The 18,569-nt window shown below is 53.4% G+C and overlaps 1 protein-coding gene across 2 annotated transcripts in view; it reads right to left on the bottom strand.

Annotated features, from left to right (window-relative positions):
* The window catches only part of DAAM1 (dishevelled associated activator of morphogenesis 1), a 94,634-nt gene extending 77,082 nt beyond the window's left edge, over window positions 1–17,552 (bottom strand). For both annotated transcript variants that reach the window (XM_051769818.1, XM_051769821.1), the window contains exon 1: window positions 17,382–17,552. The gene's annotated coding sequence lies outside the window, so the exon portion shown is untranslated. The remainder of the gene's footprint in view (window positions 1–17,381) is intronic.
* Window positions 17,553–18,569: the final 1,017 nt, after the last annotated feature.

The raw sequence follows: 18,569 nt of genomic DNA, 5'->3' as shown, positions 1-18,569 counted from the left end.
GGAGGTGGCATAGAGCAACCGGAACTCTTCAATTCCTCTTCAGAGGAAGCATCACATGGAGATGTGAAAGGGAAACCTACCTGTAACCCAGATTCCTGCCCTGTGGTCTCCTTCAAAGGCTGATGCTCACTCCTCTCCTTTTTTTTTGGCTTCAGTTTTCCCAAGATCTGTGACATCAGGAAGCCCTTGGCACAACAGACCAAATCCTCAAACTGCACACATAGGGAAGCTCTTGCCCTTACACCCTCCCTGATCTCTTTAGCCCACACCAGGAGGTGCACAATTAAGATGGATCAGGCACCATCAGACACCGGCAGCATGTTTCCAGAGGATCCGGCCGTATCCCCATCCTCTCCTAAAGAGCAGAACTTCACAGTGCAATTCAGGACAGAGACACTCCGTGAAGTATCTAGAGCAAATTAAACCTCCCAGGCACAGCAGCAAGCATGGATTTATTGATTCATGGAAAATGTCCTTATAAATTACTTCATTCAGATCAACGGGACAAGACAAAACGAGGACTATCCTCAGCAGCGAGAGGTTGCAGTGCTATCATTTCAGTCCCACACTCCAGAAGAAAACACTTTTTCAGAGCAGACAGATCTTACAGAACTTCAGGGGGCTGGCACAGGACAATACAGAGGCCAGTGAGGATCTGTCACATCTCACCTGGTCCCCACCTCTCTGCCCCACAGCAGGCAGAGACAATGGATGATTTTTGCAAGTAGGCAAAAATGCTGCTTGACATCAATTTCACATCTGCAGACGCTCCATCCACACCTGCTTGTTGGCTTACACAGGGCTGCAGCCACTGGGTGGGATGGAACACACAGGGGATGCCTCCAACAGCATCCTGATCACTGCCCCAGCCACCCCTCCAGCATTGGCTCACCATGGGACAGGGAGGTGGGACTGCCTGCCCGGTGAGATGGGGCACAGATCCATGCACATCTCTCCTGCATGTCCTCCTCCAGCCCTGTGAAGCTACACTAGAAGTGACTGCTCTGAAAGTGATTTCTCATGGAGAATGGGGCTCCCAAATGTTGCAGCTTCTTAATCTCATCTGCTTCTCTTGCTAATGATGGCTTAATACGCTTTCATCAAGCTCAAACTCCCTTCAGGGCTACCTGTGGTCTGGATCTAGGATGCTGAGCCAAGGCTAAGGCCATTTTCTGCAAGTGTTTATTCCAGTGGTTAAATGCAGCTAATAAATAAATAAATATCCAGATGTACCTGTGCCCTGTTCAGGACTGCACACATCCGTCTTTTGCTTCCAGGCATGGGCTGTTTGCTGAAGAGCTGCTGATTGCCCACAACCATCCCCCCTGACAAAGCAATATACACTTCCATTTGATAGTTTCTTGATGAAGAGGAGAGAGGAGCGTTCCCATTCCCCAGCACGAAGCACTTCCCCAGCTTTTATGCACTTGCAGCATTCCCCCACACCCTCATCAGTCAGACCATGGTCAGGCACTGCCCTTCCACCACGGGGTCAGCAGCAGCCCTGCTCCCAAACTGCCTTTTACAAGAGTGGGCGCAGCTACTCACAGCTCAAAATGCTTTCCACAGCTCCAGATCACCTCCTGGGATCAGTTCCCAGGTTCCCTATCTTCAGATCATCTCCTAGTTTTTAAAATCAGTGCAAATTTGAGACACACTTCAAAACACCATCAGCGAAGATGCTGAGTCACACGGTTGGATGCCTCCAGGATGGTACCCACAGACGTCTTCTAGGAATGCCTCTGCCTCCCGTGAACTCCCCCGCTGGAAACATTAAAACTACAATTATTGCAGCAGATTAATAAAGAGTACAGCATCTCTGGCAGCAATCTGAGGCAGGGACTCTCAGCAGCAATGAGTTCAAGCTATCAGGGCACCTGGGCACACACAGCTGTGTTTGTGGTCCCCCAGTGATCCCAGTCACCTACGCCCTGCCACGCTGCCTCACCTGTTCACCAAAACACACCCCATTTCCCCAAGCACTGATTAGTATTTTGATAAATAAACGTGTCTCATCACATCTATTCACTTAACTCGCCATCGAGGGGTTGCCATTCCCACGTGCATTGGCTTTGCGGGATAAAATGCTAATGGGTTTCACAGCTCCGGTGTGATGTGGTCCCTCACCTCCTCACAGCCCCAAGGGCATGGCTCCTGGCACCCCAACATCCTCCTGGTGCTCCAGCATCCTCCTGGCTCATGGAGCAGGAACTGCTGCTGTGGATGAGCCATCTGCCTCCACCCTGCTATTCTGCATCTGGTGGGGAGAAAATGGTCCCTTCACTTGTTGAGAATTTAAAAAATTAACAGGCTTGCACCACTGCAGTGTTTGCAAACGTCCCCTTGCAGCAGATGAGCTGTGCATGGCACTGGGGGGCACAGGTGATGGACACAGAGGGTGCCAGCTGCCACTCACAGCTCTTGGGGTTACAATAAATAACACTGCAGTGCCCAGAACTGAGAGTTGGGAAGGCTGCAAGCTCTGTCAGCCCTTCCCAGCACAGATGAGAGGGAGAGTGAACTGGCATGTGTGCTTTGTGGAGGTCCCTACACCCCTGGCTGATGGGTCCAAGCACTTTCTGGTTGCTCTGTCTCAGAAATCACCCTCATTGTGAATATCTTTGAGGCCAGGCACAGCAGCATTGGGGACCATTGCTCTCCACTGCAGTCCTAAAATGCTGCAGTCTTGCTGTGGCACAGCCCAAGAGCATCCCTGAGCACTGCACGCTTCCTTCAGCTGCTGGTATTGAAAAGTGAGGAAAGGGGAGGAAGCAGGAGAAGGAAGGGGAAGACTCGGTCCTGTGGGCTTTTAATAGGCTTGGGGTTAGACCAGCACTGGCAAGCTGTGAACATCCAGCTGAGTTGGGCACACCATGACCTGGAGCTGGTGCTGGGAAAACATCAAACATCCCACAAGCTCAGGTGAGAGACCACCCTGCTGCTTTGCCCAGATGTGAGGCACCCTCCCTGCTCCTCTGCCCGTGCCAGGGGCTCAACCAACACCACAACCCAACTAGGAGCATCACATGCTTCCCCTCAGCTGCTGCCTGTGCACACCTGAAGTAATACAGAACAGTCAGTGTCAAATAGGAATACACCCATTCCTTCACTCACAGGAAATCACTTAAAGTGGCAAAGAGGAAAGGCAGAGCGTGGGGCTGGAGCCAAGCCCAACAAACACTGCAGGGATGGAGGGGCAGAGGACATGCCACCACCTGCTGTGGCTTTCACCCTCACTGGGGGACCTCCTTCCAGCAGTACCTGTGGAAACACCTGTGCTTTCAGAGCAGCCCATTGAGGGCAGGGAAGTGAGATCTCACATTTCTGAGCTGAAAACTCGACCTGTGGTGGAGTGCTGCTCTGCTCCTGAGACACCAGGAAAGCACAAACTGCCCTGCCCCTGGAGACCAGAGAGTTCTCTGCTTCTCTGAACTAACAAATTTGCCACAGAAGCCAAGGAGCTGATCTTTCAAGGGTGAAGCTGATTTCCCCTACTTTCATCTAAAATTTGGGGCAGGCACTGATCTCTTCTCTCTGGTGGCTAGTGATAGGACTCAAGGGAATGGCATTAAACGGTGTCAGGGGAGGTTTAGGTTGGGTATTAGGAAAAGGTTCTTCACCCCGAGGGTGGTTGGGCACTGGAAAAGGCTCCACGGGGAAGTGGTCATGGCCTGACAGAGTTCAAGGAGCATTTGGACAACATTCTCAGGCACATAGTGGGATTCTTGGGGATGGTCCTGTGCAGGGCCAGGAGTTGGACTTGATTATCCTTGTGCATCCCTTCCAACTCAGGACATTCTATGCTTGTATGATAATTTTCCTTCCCTCTCCACCTGTAAGCCAAATCAGGGATAAAGCAAGTCAGTGGCTCATTATTTTGGACCACAACGAGATATATATTTTTTTCTTTTTAATTAAAGGGAAACTCATTAACTCAAACACTTCAATCAGCTTAATTATCCCAATCCAGGAGTTTGCTGTTGTTTTTGGTTTTTTGTTTGTTTTTTTTTTTTTTTTTTAATAACAGAAGCAACCATCCCAAGGAGGTAAAACACCCATTTTCCCCAGAAGCCCCCACCACCAGCTGTGGCTGCAGCTATCCAGGCTCTTCCCAGCATGCAGTGACAGAGGAGTGTGAGAGTGCAGTGGGCCAGCACTCCACACCACACCAACACCGCCAGCACAGAGGTGGATAAGAGGGTTAAATCCAGCTGCTCAGAGATAAGCAGGCAAGCAAACAGGGAATAGAGGTTTTCCAGCCTCCAGTAAATACCTGCACAAGGCACTTGCACAGCTGATCCTGGGTATTTAACTCAGGATTTGCCAATATTGGAGACCCTGATGCCACATTTCACTAATGCTCTCCTGAAGAACTGCTTTCTTGGCTCCTCTGAAGCCTGTAAAAGAGAAGGCTGAAAAGATAAAGCAACTCTTGGCCTTGAGGCTGGCACCCTGGGGAAGATGCAGCAGCCCTTTTTAGCTGTTGTTGGGATTTTTTGGCCTTTTGAGGATTCTTGTAGGGCCAAACACAGAAGAATCTGAGATGCTGTCTCACACAAGACAAACCTCAGGAGATAAAACAACCAAAGACTCCTGCAGCAGCTCTGGCAGAGCAACCACACAGCCAGACCAGGGTGCAAACAGGCATCCCACAACACACACATGGCCACAACTTCCTGATCTTAACCCCAGGCATATAAATTCCCAGGTGGCACCTTTGGATTAATACATTACATTTCACCACTGGCATTTAATTTCTCCTTTTGCCTTCCAAGACTAAAACTACTTCCAATTTCTGTTCCAGCTGACCAACAGCTTTTTATTCCTCTTGCATCCAGAAATGCTGAACTGCTGCATCTGGGAATTCTGCAAAGATGGAGAGGGCCCTCTTCTCTGTGCTGAAGCCACTAGCCATGCCCAAGTAGCTGCAGCACCGCCACTAAACTTTAAAACCTGTCAGGCAGTGGAAAGCTTATGGCTATGCTGGAAGACCTAGTGCTTCCAAAATCTGCATCACACAGGTCCCCAGAGCTAGAGACCTCCATGGAGCTGCCCATGGAGCATCCCACACCTTGGCTGTGGTCCAGATACAGGTAAGCAGGAGAGAGCAACACCAGTTTTGGCCGTGGGATGCCCCATCCCGCTCCCCTCCCGGCTCCATTTGGAGGCAGCCAGCTGCATCCCGTGTCACTGTGTTTTGCATAATCAAAAAGGGAGTTTAGCCTCCATAACCACAACCCAAAGGGTATATTTAGCTCAGCTGGAAAACAAAGGAGATTGGGTCCACCGCAGATTAAATTAGCCGGGCCTGCTTACGCCAGGAGCGCCTGTCTGCCATCCACCACACCTCCCACGGGTTTATTCCTGGCTCCACGATTCAGTGGTCCCCCTGCAGAGGAAAGGACCTGCTCCGTGAAAGCACTGAAAAGGAAAATACACAGCAAAGAGGCGGAAGAGTGGGTCCAACAGGTTCCCAAAGCCTTGGGCAGGAGGACACAGACTCGCAAGGGTTTGCATCACCCGTCTCGACCGCGGAGCCACGGCACGGGATGAGGTGCAGGAGCCCATGTGGTACTGCACCTCCTGCAGTCCACAGGGAGGAAGAGGATGACAGGGGACAACAGGGGACCCCCTAAAACCGCCCCCAGAGCCCAGCTCCAGCTCCTCCCCTGCACAATATGGGAGCAGGGCGAGGACATTTCCCTCATGGTCTTCAGAACCTTTTCTTTGCTTAAGATCTGCCTCCCAGGGAGAGGCTCATTTTTCCTGCCTAATTTCCATTGATATAATTTCATCCCCCATCTCCTTTGCTGCCGTCTCACGCAACTCAAAGACGCAGCCAAAGACGTGGTTATTTTTACATTTTCCTCCCAGGAGATGGTATCTCCACGGGGCACGGCTGCCATGCCACATCAGATCACTGCACCCAACCGGCTCAGCCCCACGACAGCAGGATGAAGTCTGGGGGACACCCTGCCACCAGGTATTTTTCTGTCTCACTGGCATTAAAACTCCCCAGCTTTTCAGTCAAGGGCATTCCAAAAAAAAAAACCAAACCCACAAAACAGCCCCAATCCTGAAGGCAGCAAGGTGCTGTCCCAGCCCCTCTCACCACAGCCCCCACCCAAGCACCAAAACCATCTTTCAGTCATCCCAGTTTTAGATTTTTCTATGGTTTTTTGCATTTATCATGGGACCCTGCAAGGCAACTTGCCTCCCCTGGATCCAGGTCTTTGTGGATTCATGATTTCCAAATTGACCCAAATTTACCCAGCATAGGAAGGGACTGGGTTTGGTAATCAATGCCAAGACACTGAGGTCCACAAGATGACCATCCTCCTTGACCTGGCACATGGGCTTCAGCATGACATGGATTGTCTTTAGACCCACATCTCTTACTGGGCACTGGGAGAAGAAAAAAAGCAGCATTCTCACAAATAACCTAAGAGCTTTTGGAATTTATAGAGTGGGGAGATGGAAAGCAAAGTCTGGGGCATGCAGGGAGAAGCTGGTTTGTACACCCCTGGGAGAGGACAAAGAAGGGCAGCAGGATGGTCTCCTGCATGCTACAGCAGCTACACCCTGCAAGTTCACCCAGTGTTTTCCTTTCCTCCTTCCCTTGAGATCACTCTCACCATCATTTGTCCATAACAGCAAAGCCAGGAACGCAGGGAAGAAGGTATCAGGCTGTGCACAGCTTGTCTGTACTTACTTTACAAATAAAAGTGATCACAAAAAATGTTTGCACCCTGAAAGGAATCCTAGTACCCTTCCCCCTCCTACACCTCCCAAAGCAGAGCACAAATCCAGCTGCTCTGCAACCTTATCTTGACGCAGAAACAGTCTGGGACAGAGATAGAAGGGTTCCCCGAAGGCATGGCTTATTAAAGGCATCTTTACTTAGTAGGTTCTCTTCAAAAAGGCCGCACTGAAGCGCCGTTCCCGGACTGGTTTTCATCACGGCAGCAGCAAACACCACTCAGGCAGGGTCCCCAGACTGGTCATGCAATGTGTGCCCTTGCAAAGCCACAGGCTTTTTTCCAGGCTAAAAAGCAACCCAAGACCAGACAGATACACCCAGGCCAAGGCACTTCGGGGGACCCACAACTGAGAGCCACGAGGAGCTCCCAAACACGCCCTGCTCTCGCCCCAGGGATATTACAGGAATGGGGACCAGCACAGTAATGAAGTCCACAGGATGTTCCCTGTTTATCCAGCAGCTTTTCCTCCGACCCCACGCCCCGCTACCGCAGGAGATTGCACACTTGCAGTCAAATGCTCCTAATCCCAGGTTTCAAGAACCGGAGCTACAAAACAACCACACAAAGAGGCAGCAGTTCGCACGCATCCCGGGAACCTCCCCGCAGCCAACGCCTCGCTTGTTTATCCAACACGCGATCTTTCCACGTTCAGCTATTTTCATCCCACCCTGCTATTAATGGATGCAGAAGGCGGTTGGGTAAGGCTGTTCGACAAAAATCTCATTTAGGGATCAAGACAAGCTTAATTGGTTTCTAGCCAGACCCGCACAAAGATGGGTTACTCCACAAATACAGTTGCTAATCTGCCCATTATACTCCCTAAGCTCCCACCCACAAAGAAAAAGAAAATAAAGCAAAGATGCACAAAGGAATGTAGGATTTTGAGCGTGTTACTTCCAGTGAGGAACACATCACAAGTGATGAATTCTGCGAGAACAAGGGCATTGCTTTTCATTGAAGGAAAAGGATAACGAAGCGGTAAACAAAATAACAACAAAAAGACCTAACATAGATTAAATCTGCATTTTCCACAGGCAGTCCACAGCCATTTCGGGTTCTTGAAGAGCATTTCCAGCAGCTATTGTTTCTGTGGGCAGAGAGAAGCAGGGGAAAAGCTTACACGGCCAAGGAGACATCACGTCACAAGTGACAGAGTAGAAAGGATGGGGAACCTCGTGATTAAAAAGCACAGGACTGAATCCCTGGAGAGCTGAATTCACTTCTGAACTTGGTTGAAAAAAAAAATAAAATAAAAAAAAAAATATTGCGAGTTTCCTGTATGATCACATCCCAGATGATTTATTCAAAACCTGGTGTTGAAAAGCAAGGGAGGGGGAGGAAGCAGGAGGAGGAAGGGGAAGACTCGGTCCTGTGGGCTTATAATAGGCTTGGGGTTAGACCAGCACCGGCAAGCTGTGAACATCCAGCCGAGCTGGGGACTGCATGACCTGGAGCTGGGAGAGCACCAAGCATCTCTCGAGCTCAGGTGAGAGACCACACGTCTGCCCAGATGTGTGTCACGGGCTCAACGAACTCCACAGCCCCACCAGCAGCATCCCACAAGCTTCCGTAATGTGGTGCTCCGAACAGAAACACAGCCATGTGGAAAATGGAAAGGTTAGGGATTATTTCCCCGCTTGGAGCTACACAAGAATTTAGAAACAAGAACATAAAGCTGTCCTCCAAACACAGCGTATTATAAATTAGACAACAGCCCGGTTCCAGCACAGCAGAGCAGCTGCAGCGGTGGCACAGGTAGAGGAAGGCGATGAAAGGGTTGTTTGGTTACAACCTTCTCCCCTTGTGCAGCAGCCCAGGACTCCCAGCTCCAGCTCACAAGGCCTGTTTATTTTCCCGAAAGCGAGCCAATTCTGCTGGGCGGGAAGCGCTGCACCCAAGGGAGAGCTGAGCTGCGGATCCTTCGGCAGGACAGAGCCAAAAACAAGGCCAGCACCGGAAAGGATGGCTGTCATGTGTTTTGGACCTTTACAGTAACGTCCCTTGAGCCCCAGAGCATCTTTGCAAGGGCCTTTTGCAGCAGGCGGGTTCACTACAGCGCAGAGAGCCACAGAGGAGTTTTTCCAAGACCTTCCTCAGCCACATCGGGTGCTCATAGATCCAAGGCTTGGTGAAAGCAAAGGACAGCCCGGTCCCTGGTCTTGGACAAGGGCTTCCAGCCACAGAGATACAGAGCCGGTCCTGTCCCAAAAAGCTGCCGTGGGAACCCCAGGGTGAACAGATTCAAACTTTTCCTTTCAGCAGCGAGACAAGCTGTAATTAGCATCACCAAGTCCAGTCCAGGGGCTGGATAAGGACAGCCCCGTGACATTATCTGACAAGGCGACTGTTGGATGTGTTTTCCTTGGCTTTTTTCCCCCCTGGTAAAATGAGCAGCCATTTTGCACGGGTGTTTTTGCCCCCACTCCATGTTGCCCGGAGTCAATTTTCCAGAGTAAGGACATGCATTTCAAAACACACTGTAACAGCCCATTGCCACAGCTGGAGCTCGGCTCTTGGAATCCTCAGGGATGGGTCCCTCCTCAACTGTCCAACACCCCCATGGCATATCGGGGTTGCCAGACCTCAAAGACTTCCATACTGCCTTCCATCAAAATGAAAAACATAGTCCAAAACACAAGGCAAAAGGAAAAAAATATGAACATGAAGCAACAGAGCTACAGCTGCGAGACACATCATCACCACTGCCTCACACGTCTCTCACCTAGTTCAGCCTTATCCCCTGAGCAAAACCAACAGAGCTTCCTCTGATGCAACCACAAGCGATCCCTTGGAAATAAATTCAGAGTATTTTGAGGTTAAAGTCCCTCTTTAATCTCTTTTTCTCATGCTGAAAACTGTCATGTGATAGGATAGCTTGAAAAGCCTGGATATAAGGTAAGTCCTGGTGTGCCAACTAAGGGAACGGCACAATTTCACCACTAGGGAACCCAAATCACAGCCCCGTCACACATCACTGCAGTTTGAACACAGCTATCACCACTGCATCAACTAAGAAATGACAAATTTTCTTGAACCCAGTGAATGGAAGAGCAGCATTTAATGCAAATGTAAATGGGAGAAACATTGAGCATAAAGGCTCACTTCCAGCCCCAGTCCCAAAAGCAGACTCACTTTAGGGATTTCAATATTTGGCATGCTCCAAAAATTTTCCCCAACATCTTTTTGCTCTGTGTGATGGCTAGAGATTTCCCATGGCTCCACAGCCACCTGATATTTCACATGCAATTTGCCAGGCAGCACTCTCCATGGAAAAGGAGATGGAGGCCATAAACGGATCTGAGTCATCCCCGGAAAGCTTCCAGTCTCTTTGCAGGATGTCTCCAAAGTGCTGGAACGAGGAGATGGCACATGGGCTGAGGTCTGAAAACCAATCTTTCAGACCTAGAGAGCTTTGGTAAGCAAATGGCTTACATAAAATATCTGTCAGAACACCCATTTGAAGCACTGGCTGTTGTAAACAAGGTTGCTCCAGAGGCACCAGGGATTAGCACAGTTCAAACAGTCCTTGGCGTGACTTACCGGAGCGCCCAGGAACAGATTTGCAAGTTCAGCTTTTCTCCTGCCTGACGCTCACCCAGCACCACTGAACAACACCGAAGCTCCAACACCCTTAACCCTGCCATCTCCTACAGGGAGGCTGAGACACAGGGATAGGGGTGGCAGAAGCCCTGTGCTCGATCACAGGACCTGATTGGAAGGAGAAAACCCAAAGAGACATCACCGTGGGGCTGCTTTTTTCCCATGTAGCTGGAGGAGATCCAATACCGGGCTGTTCGTGAGCAAGCTGGGCAAGTATCCCTCAGCAGAGGCACGGCAGCCCAAAGTTATGCATGGGATATGCAAGGAGAACAATGCCAAGCAAAACAGGGCAGCTGAAAAACACCAGGCACCCAAAAGGCTTACCCTGATATTAAGGCAGAGAGCAGCCTCTCTTCCCTGCACTGGGCACACAGCCACAGCCAAGACACTCCTAGTGCCTTGGGGGCAGAGGGAAGGAAACCTCAGTAAATGAAGTGTCCTTTGCATTCGATTCCTGTGAAAGCCAGGCATGGCAAGGGGACCCACCTTCCCATCTGCATCTCACCCATCCTCAACTCTAGCAAGAAGGTGCTGTGGTTTCCAGGAGCAGCAGAAGCTCCCATGAAACAATGGGAGCACGAAGGGTGACTGGAGTCACGGGAGAAAAAGCTTTACACAAACAGATTTACAGTCACTCACATCCACACAAGCATCCTTGAAGGAAGCAGCTGCACCGGACCGCAGCTGACGCAGACTCTCCAGGATGGCACACACAAGTTCACAGCTCCTCCGAGCGCTGTTTATTTAGAAGATACTGAAGCCAAGCGTGGAACAGGCACCTCCAAAAAACCCTACCTCATGACTGGGTGAAAAGTCAGATGGATGTGCAGCTCCAGAGAGCTGCCTCAGAAAGGTCTGGACAAAAGAAACACTGAGGAGCAGCAGCAGGGCAGACCCACCACAGCCTAAGCTCTATGTCACGCAACCCATCGGAGCCAGAAAACGTCCCTCTGCGCTGCCTCCGCCTGCCATAGCAAGCAATCCATCTTGCTTCTTCAGGGTGAGGAAAATGGTCTCTGGACTGTTCCTCCATCCTCCTCCTCCCTGCTGGAAGACCTGTTAACACAGTTTGCCTGTAAAAGGCACCAAGCTGCTAGAAAATCACCTGAACAGCACAAAACATTGTGGGTCTTTCGGCTCCCTTAACACACTCTCCCTCTTACACCCCAGACGTGAGTGACTGCAGATCCCATGCCAGAACAATGCCCTGTTGCATCCCCCATTTTCACACTCCATTTTTCTTTGATTTTTAGGACAAGTACCATCCCCTCCTCCCAGCCCACGCAGTGCCTCATGGGCACAGAGCACAGTCCCGGCTCCCCTGCCCTGCAGCCTCAGCGTAGCCACAGTTGCGTTCCTGTCCAAAAAGTGTGTGCACTTTCCTGCTTGGTGACAGTATACACTCAAATGCTACAACCTCAGAGATGCCCTGCTCTCTAGAAGGGAAGGCAAGCTGATCCTCACTCCTGCAAAGCGTGTAAGGAACCAACACCCTGCAGAACCTTCCCCAAAAGCTTCCAATCTCCATAGCTCAGTTTTGCATATTGGTACAAAGCCCAGCTGCTGGTGTTTCACACACCACCCCCCCCAGTCAGCCTCTGAATGGCACAGTTTTGAATTGCTTCCTCCTGCCACAGTGCCCCGGGGCAGGATCTGCCAGCAGCCCAGCCCATCGCCACGGGAGACAAGATGAAAGCCCCATGAGAAAGGCGAGCAGCAGGGAACACCAGGAGATCCCACTGCATTCTGCTCTGCTCCTCTGAGGATGGGCACAGGTCAGGTGGATTAATTGGGTCCTTCCCCTCTCTTTATCTCACCCATCTCTAGCTGCTGCCAAGTTGTTTTGAGCTCTGGCGTGGCTGCTTTCCACCCAGGGCCCAGCACAAAAAAAGGGATGAGGAGCCTCAGTACAAAACCCTTGGCAACAGTCCAAAATCCAGAGGTCAGTAATTGGGTCACTGGGTTCAGCTTCTGAAAACCATCCCTTCAGGAGGTGTGGTAAAAGCAGGAACAGCCGCCCTCACCACTGCAGCCAGAGCCGGACGCTCCTGCGGCTCCTCCACCGCACCCTCCACACCTTATTCCATTTACCCTCCCGTAAAAGCACTGGCACACTGACAGAGCAGCCAGGAGAGGGAGAGCCCTGACTTCCACACAGCTTCACTGTGTTGCACAGGGCAGACATGACTCAGGTAAGCAGCACGTAGGTGAGAGCGCATCGCTATGCAATGCTCACCCCGAGGAATGCAGGAGGGAAAACATGAAGCCACTTGTCTGGCACGGCAAACAACCCTTCAATCATCCGCCAGGCCCTGCAAGTGCCGGGAAGCTCAGCACTCCGGGTTGGGAAAGATGAGGATGTCTCCAACCAGCAACGCACCACCTGTCACCAACCGCGCTGCAACGCGCTGCTGTGCTTCCTCCATGCCCACTCCATGAGAGCTCCAAAAACACGTAAAAGAAGAATCCAAACACCAGCAAAGCAACTGGCGCGTCCTCCAGGAAGGCAAGGCTCAAGGAGCAGCCCCGCTCTGGTGGCTTGACATTTCCCCACTGCCATGATGACCAGCTGGCGTGTGCCACGGTGGGTGAGAACGTGCCTGTCCACCAACACTGCCCTTCCAGTGGGTCAAGGCAATGTTTTGAACACAGACTCTCAAGGCAACTCAGCCCATGAGGCGTAACACTTCGAGTAACTTACTGAGTCACGGTAACACTGACTCATCAGCGAGTGTCTCTGCGTTGGGCAAACCCATCCATTTGGCTGATTTTAGGAAGAGGCCATGAGCAACCTCCTCGGCCAGGTGCTCCAAGCAGCACAAGCCTCTTCCATTCAGCAAATTTACAACAAACACCTGCAAAGGGCTGGGGCTGAATGCAGGAGGGAGCACAAACAGGAGGGGATTATCAGAGATTCAGGTGGAGCGCACAGAGGTTGCTCCAGACCTGGGCACAGTGTGGGATGGGTGCCCTTGGGAATGACCCCACCCAACCTCACCACGAGGAAAACATAGGCCAGATGTTCAGACAACTTCAGGCGTTAATTTGGTTAATTTGCTGTAATTCAGGTGGCTGGTGTTCAGACCACACCAATCATGAAAAAAAGCGCTGTCAGCTCAGATCATGAAACTCTCCAGTCAACTAACCACGTCTTCATGGTGTGCCAGGCCACTTCTCTCATTTTCATCCCCTTTGGTTTTCTTCTCAGTGGCCACAAAGATCTGAAAGCTTTATGACTCACTGAGCTGAGATTTTCTATGCTACCCCAGTACTCCTGGTTCCTTAGCGTATTCCGAAACCTTATGACACGCCACGAGGGCAGGAGATACCAAGTGCAAATGATCTCCTGAGAGGGCAGGAGGGTAAGCAGGCACCAGCACAGCTTTTCTCCCAGCCCAGTCTGAGGAAGCAGCAGGAGCAAAGAATAATCAAAAGCAAACAACAAATCACAACCAGCAACTGTCAAGGGGCTGAGGAACCTCTAATTTTTGCAATAAATACAAAGTTGGAAATCATAGAATCACAGAAGGAACGGGTTGGAAGGGACCTTAAAGATCATCTAGTTCTAACCCCCATGCCATGTGCAGGGACACCTTCCACTAGACCAGGTTGTTCAAAGAATATGTCATTAAGGATGAGGGAACTAAGGCAATAAGCAGAAGAGCTTCTGCTGGAATATTTAACTACTTTCCAAGCCTTTACTAGTTGTTTCTCTCATCCCCTAGTATGGTAAGCACAGAGGGTAAATCTGTATGACTGAGCATCTAGATTAACCAAGACAAAAGTCAGAGTCAGACATTTAGTATTTCTTCCTCAATTTACAGCCCTTTGTTCAGATCAGCTCTTTTTTTTTTCAGCATGGTGCTGACGTCTGTTGTGGTGCAGGAGTGAAAAGTACACATATGATTATCTTAAAAGGGAGGGGGGAAAAAAATCAATACGGACATGATATGAATTTTATGGCATTCAGCTGCCACGACTTGCAAATAAACAGCTGTCCCAGCAGGTCCATGCAAGCTTAACAGCACAGCAGTAAAACACAAGGCTTTTCTTCCCCTTTTAAAAGGGTTCTACCCATATAAAAAAGTATATTTTTATAATAAAATAAATTGCAGGTTGAAGGATCGTAGTTAGGTCACACTCAATTCCAGCAGAACAAGCGCATCCTGCTTCACACGGCCTCACCAGTCACTCCACAGCAGTGGCAGCTTTCTGAAGCCAAGTTAAGATATTTAATTACCAGCATCAAGTCAGAAACCAAAGCGTACAACAAAATCCTCATTTGTGAGCGAAGCCTGCAGAAATGTCGTTGAGCAGGCTTTGGCAATCTCCAAAGCTGACAGCTGGATGCCCTGGCTTATCGACTGCTAGAGCACACACGGAAAAAAAACCCTCTGAATAGTTGCAGTGCCGAGCAAGCCTTCAAGGCACCCCCGCCAGCCTCTTAAAAAGGCTCACAGAAATAGGCAAGCTCCATTTATTAATACTTCAGAGATAAAACTGGCCGTGTAGGAGCAGCTCAGTGCGTGCCTGTGCCGGAGGAGGATGGGCAGAAGACCACCCGCTCCGGGTGGTGCATCCACCAGCATCCCCACTCAACCAGTTCAGGTAATGAATGCAGCAGGTACATTTGCTACCTGTGCACGTGGTGGGCTGCTGCCAAGTGCATCGGCCAAAAACCTTCAGGCATCAGCCCAGCATGGGTGGTCAACGCATGGAAAAGTCAGAGCAGGAAGATGGAGTGAGAGGAGCCACTGGCTGGCTGGCTGACAAACAGTACTTGTGGGAAGCCCATCCGCCCAACAGCTCCATGTCTCCCCTGTGCTGGGTTCCTCAGCTGTGTGACATGACAGCGCGGGAAAAAGAGGAGGAAGAAACCAAAACAAAGCACAGAAGCAAAAGGAGATAAACATGACCCAGTTAGACCGGCTGTCCTCAGCTCCTGCCCATCCTCACGGGAGGAGCCGGCCCACCGTGGCTGTCCCTTTCCTGCTCCCTCCCGCGCCCCTGCCGAAAACAAAGGGTCAGATAAGGAGCCAGCTCAGGTCAAGACCGGTTTGACTCCGTTTCAAGCCCAGGGGAGCGGATTCAGCACTGATTTTACACCTCACCCATCCTGTTTGCCTCCCCGGGGCGGAGGCCAGGACACAGAGCAGGGGGCACGCCTGGCTGGCTGGACCCAAAGCCCCCAGGCTGTGGCAGGGCACCACCGGCAGAGCCACACGCCAGCTGAGCACTGGCCAGAGCCAGGAAGCGTCAGTGCTTCCTCCTGTCCCGGTGTCACACAACATTGGGCGGTCGGAGATCCTGGACTTTGGCTTTTGCTTCCTGCTCCCGACAGAGCAGGGGCAGGTCCCGGTGTATGGCCACGGGGAGAGCAAGGTGAGTCAGTCACTCATTAATCGAGGAACAGCAAGGTGGTTGTCTGACCTGCGGGGTTTGGGGGCAGTGCCCGCCAAAACAAACCCCAGCGCCCATGGAAAAGGGTCCAGATGCTGCAGGACCCATTTGCTCCTAATGAGACTCAAAGAAGGGCAGGCCAGGAATGCCAATACCTTTGGAATATGTTGTTTTTGGCGAGGGAGGATAACGATGTTCCATCATGGTTCACCACGGAGGCATTAATACACACCAGCACCCAGTTTTGCATGCAGTATCAGAATCAACCTCTAGAGAGGGAAAAAAATGAAAAAGCCAGTTTCTCCCTCTGGGTGCTGCCGGGAGAAGCCGGCTGGCTGTACAATGCCGGGTGTCTGCAGTGCTCAGGCCTGGCTGAAACCACCAGAGCAGCCTGTGCCATGGTTTCCCCTCTCCCCAGCACCTGGCAGAGGGGGCTTGGCCACACCCCATGGTCTTCCACCCACCTTTGATTTCCTCAGGGAACCCCTCGCCCCTGGTTTGGCAGCACAGCCCCCCCCCAGTTCAAGTGGCTTCTGTCAGAAGGCAAATTATCATCTGTCTTTGCCTTAAATTAACCTTGATCACTTAAAGATGCAGAAAGCCTGTTTCACACCAACACCAATGCACCAGGCAGTGCAGCCATCCACCAGCAATGTAGATCCCAGGGATAAAACCCCACTGTGCCAAGCAAGTCAAGATCAGCCATCGCACAGCAACGGCAGTGGGTGCCAACCCCCGAGGCTCCATGCAGCAAGGGAGCAGCAAGGGTCCCTCCTACATGGAGACCCCTGACCTGAATCTCCTACAATTTTTAGGTGGGCGCAGCCAACGACAGACCAGACCCGACCTCCCCACCTGGTTCCTGAGCCACAAACCTGCCTGTACCGAAGCCACAGCCCAACACCGGGACATGCCAAAATCCCACTCCCTCCCATCCCGGCTCCCACACTAGAGCATCGGCTGGACCACAGCACACCCACAGCAAAATGTGTGACACCAGCACCAGCGGCTCGGCACAGAGAGACGATGGAGCAGCCCCAGACTGCTGTGCTTGTGGGGAGGCACTGCAGGGACTGAGACCCCCCAAAACCTGGGCGAAGCCCAGGAGGGGCCCTGCGGATGTGGGAGCCGCCGCAGGGGTGGGAGCCGCCGTGCCAGCCGGCGCCGGGGCCGCAGCAGCCCCCTGAGGCGTTGCCATGGAGAAGGCAGCGCAGCAGCAGCATCCCACATCCCACATCCCGCATCCCACGCCCGCGCGTGGGCGCCCCCTGCCCGGCGCCCACAGGGCCGGGCACCGCCCGGGACACACCGGGACAGCGGGGCCGGGGGACACGCCGTGCCCCGGGGCGCTGGGAGCGGGACGGGGGTAGCGGGGGCCCCAGCACTCCCCCCGGGGCGAACAGCCCCACGCAGCGCCCCGGGCAGAGTGGGACGCGGGCTCCGCTCCCTTCCCTTCCCAACGGCGGGGAAAAGCAGCGAAGCTCCGGCCCCCGCCCCGCTGCCGGCGCTCCCGACCGCCACCCCGGCACAGCCCCGGGGTACGCGAGAAGGGCAACACCCCCCGCCAAAAGCCCCCCAGGGCGAAAGGGGAGGAGCGCCGAGGGCGCTCGGAGGACTCACCGCAGCGCGGCCGCCGCTCCTGCCGGGGCGGAGAGCTCGGTCCCCGCGGTCCGGCCGCCGTTTCTGCCGGGGCGGAGGGCTCGGTCCCCGCGGTCCGGCCGCCGTTCCTGCCGGGGCGGAGGGCTCGCTGCCCGCGGTCCGCCCGCCGTACCTGCCGGCGCGGCGCTGCGCTGCGCGGCGCGGAGCCCGCCCGGCCCCTGCCCACAATGGGCCGCGCCCGCCCCGCCCGGCGCGGTGGCGTCACCGCCCGCCCGCCGACGGGAGTTGTAGTGACGCGTGGGGCGGGGGCACCGCGCCGGGGGTGCGGCACAGGGGGACCGCACTGGGGGTACGGCACAGGGGGACCGCATAGGGACACCCTTCTGGGGGTACGGCACAGGGGGACCGCACTGGGGGTACGGCACAGGGGCACCGCATAGGGACATCGTTCTAGGGGTACCGCACTGGGGGTACGGCACAGGGGCACCACATAGGGACACCGTACTAGGGGTACCGCGCCAGGGGTACGGCACAGGGGCACCGCACCGGGGGTACGGCACAGGGGCACCGCACTGGGGGTACGGCACAGGGGCACCACATAGGGACACCGTACTAGGGGTACCGCGCCAGGGGTACGGCACAGGGGCACCGCACTGGGGGTACGGCACAGGGGCACCACATAGGGACATCGTTCTAGGGGTACCGCACCGGGGGTACGGCACAGGGGCACCGCACTGAGGGTACGGCACAGGGGGACCGCACTGGGGGTACGGTGCAGGGGGACCGCACAGGGACACCGCTCTAGGGGCACCGCACTGGGGGTACGGCACAGGGGCACCACATAGGGACACCGTACTAGGGGTACCGCGCCGAGGGTACGGCACAGGGGGGCCGCACTAGGGGTACTGAACTAGGGACACCGCACCGGGGGTACGGCACAGGGGTACTGCATGGGGACACTGTACTAAGGGTACCGCAGCGGGGGTACCACACTAGGGACACCGTACTAAGGGTACCGGGCCGGCGGTATCGCACGGGGGGCACCGGCACTAGGGGTACCGCATCGGAGGTACCGCACTCGGGGTACCGCACTTAGGGACACCGTACTAAGGGTACTGCGCCGGAGGTACCGCACTTGGAGGTGCTGCACGAGGGGTACGACACCGGCAGCATCGCACGGGGGTTACCGCGCTAGGGGTACGGCACCGG

This window comes from Manacus candei, unplaced genomic scaffold, assembly GCF_025592945.1.
Source record: "Manacus candei isolate 608988 ecotype Guabito, Panama unplaced genomic scaffold, ASM2559294v1 h1tg000113l, whole genome shotgun sequence".
In the NCBI taxonomy this organism is placed as follows: domain Eukaryota; kingdom Metazoa; phylum Chordata; class Aves; order Passeriformes; family Pipridae; genus Manacus; species Manacus candei.
The sequence above is the reverse complement of the archived record's forward strand: the minus strand, read 5'-3'. Positions and strand labels throughout refer to the sequence as shown.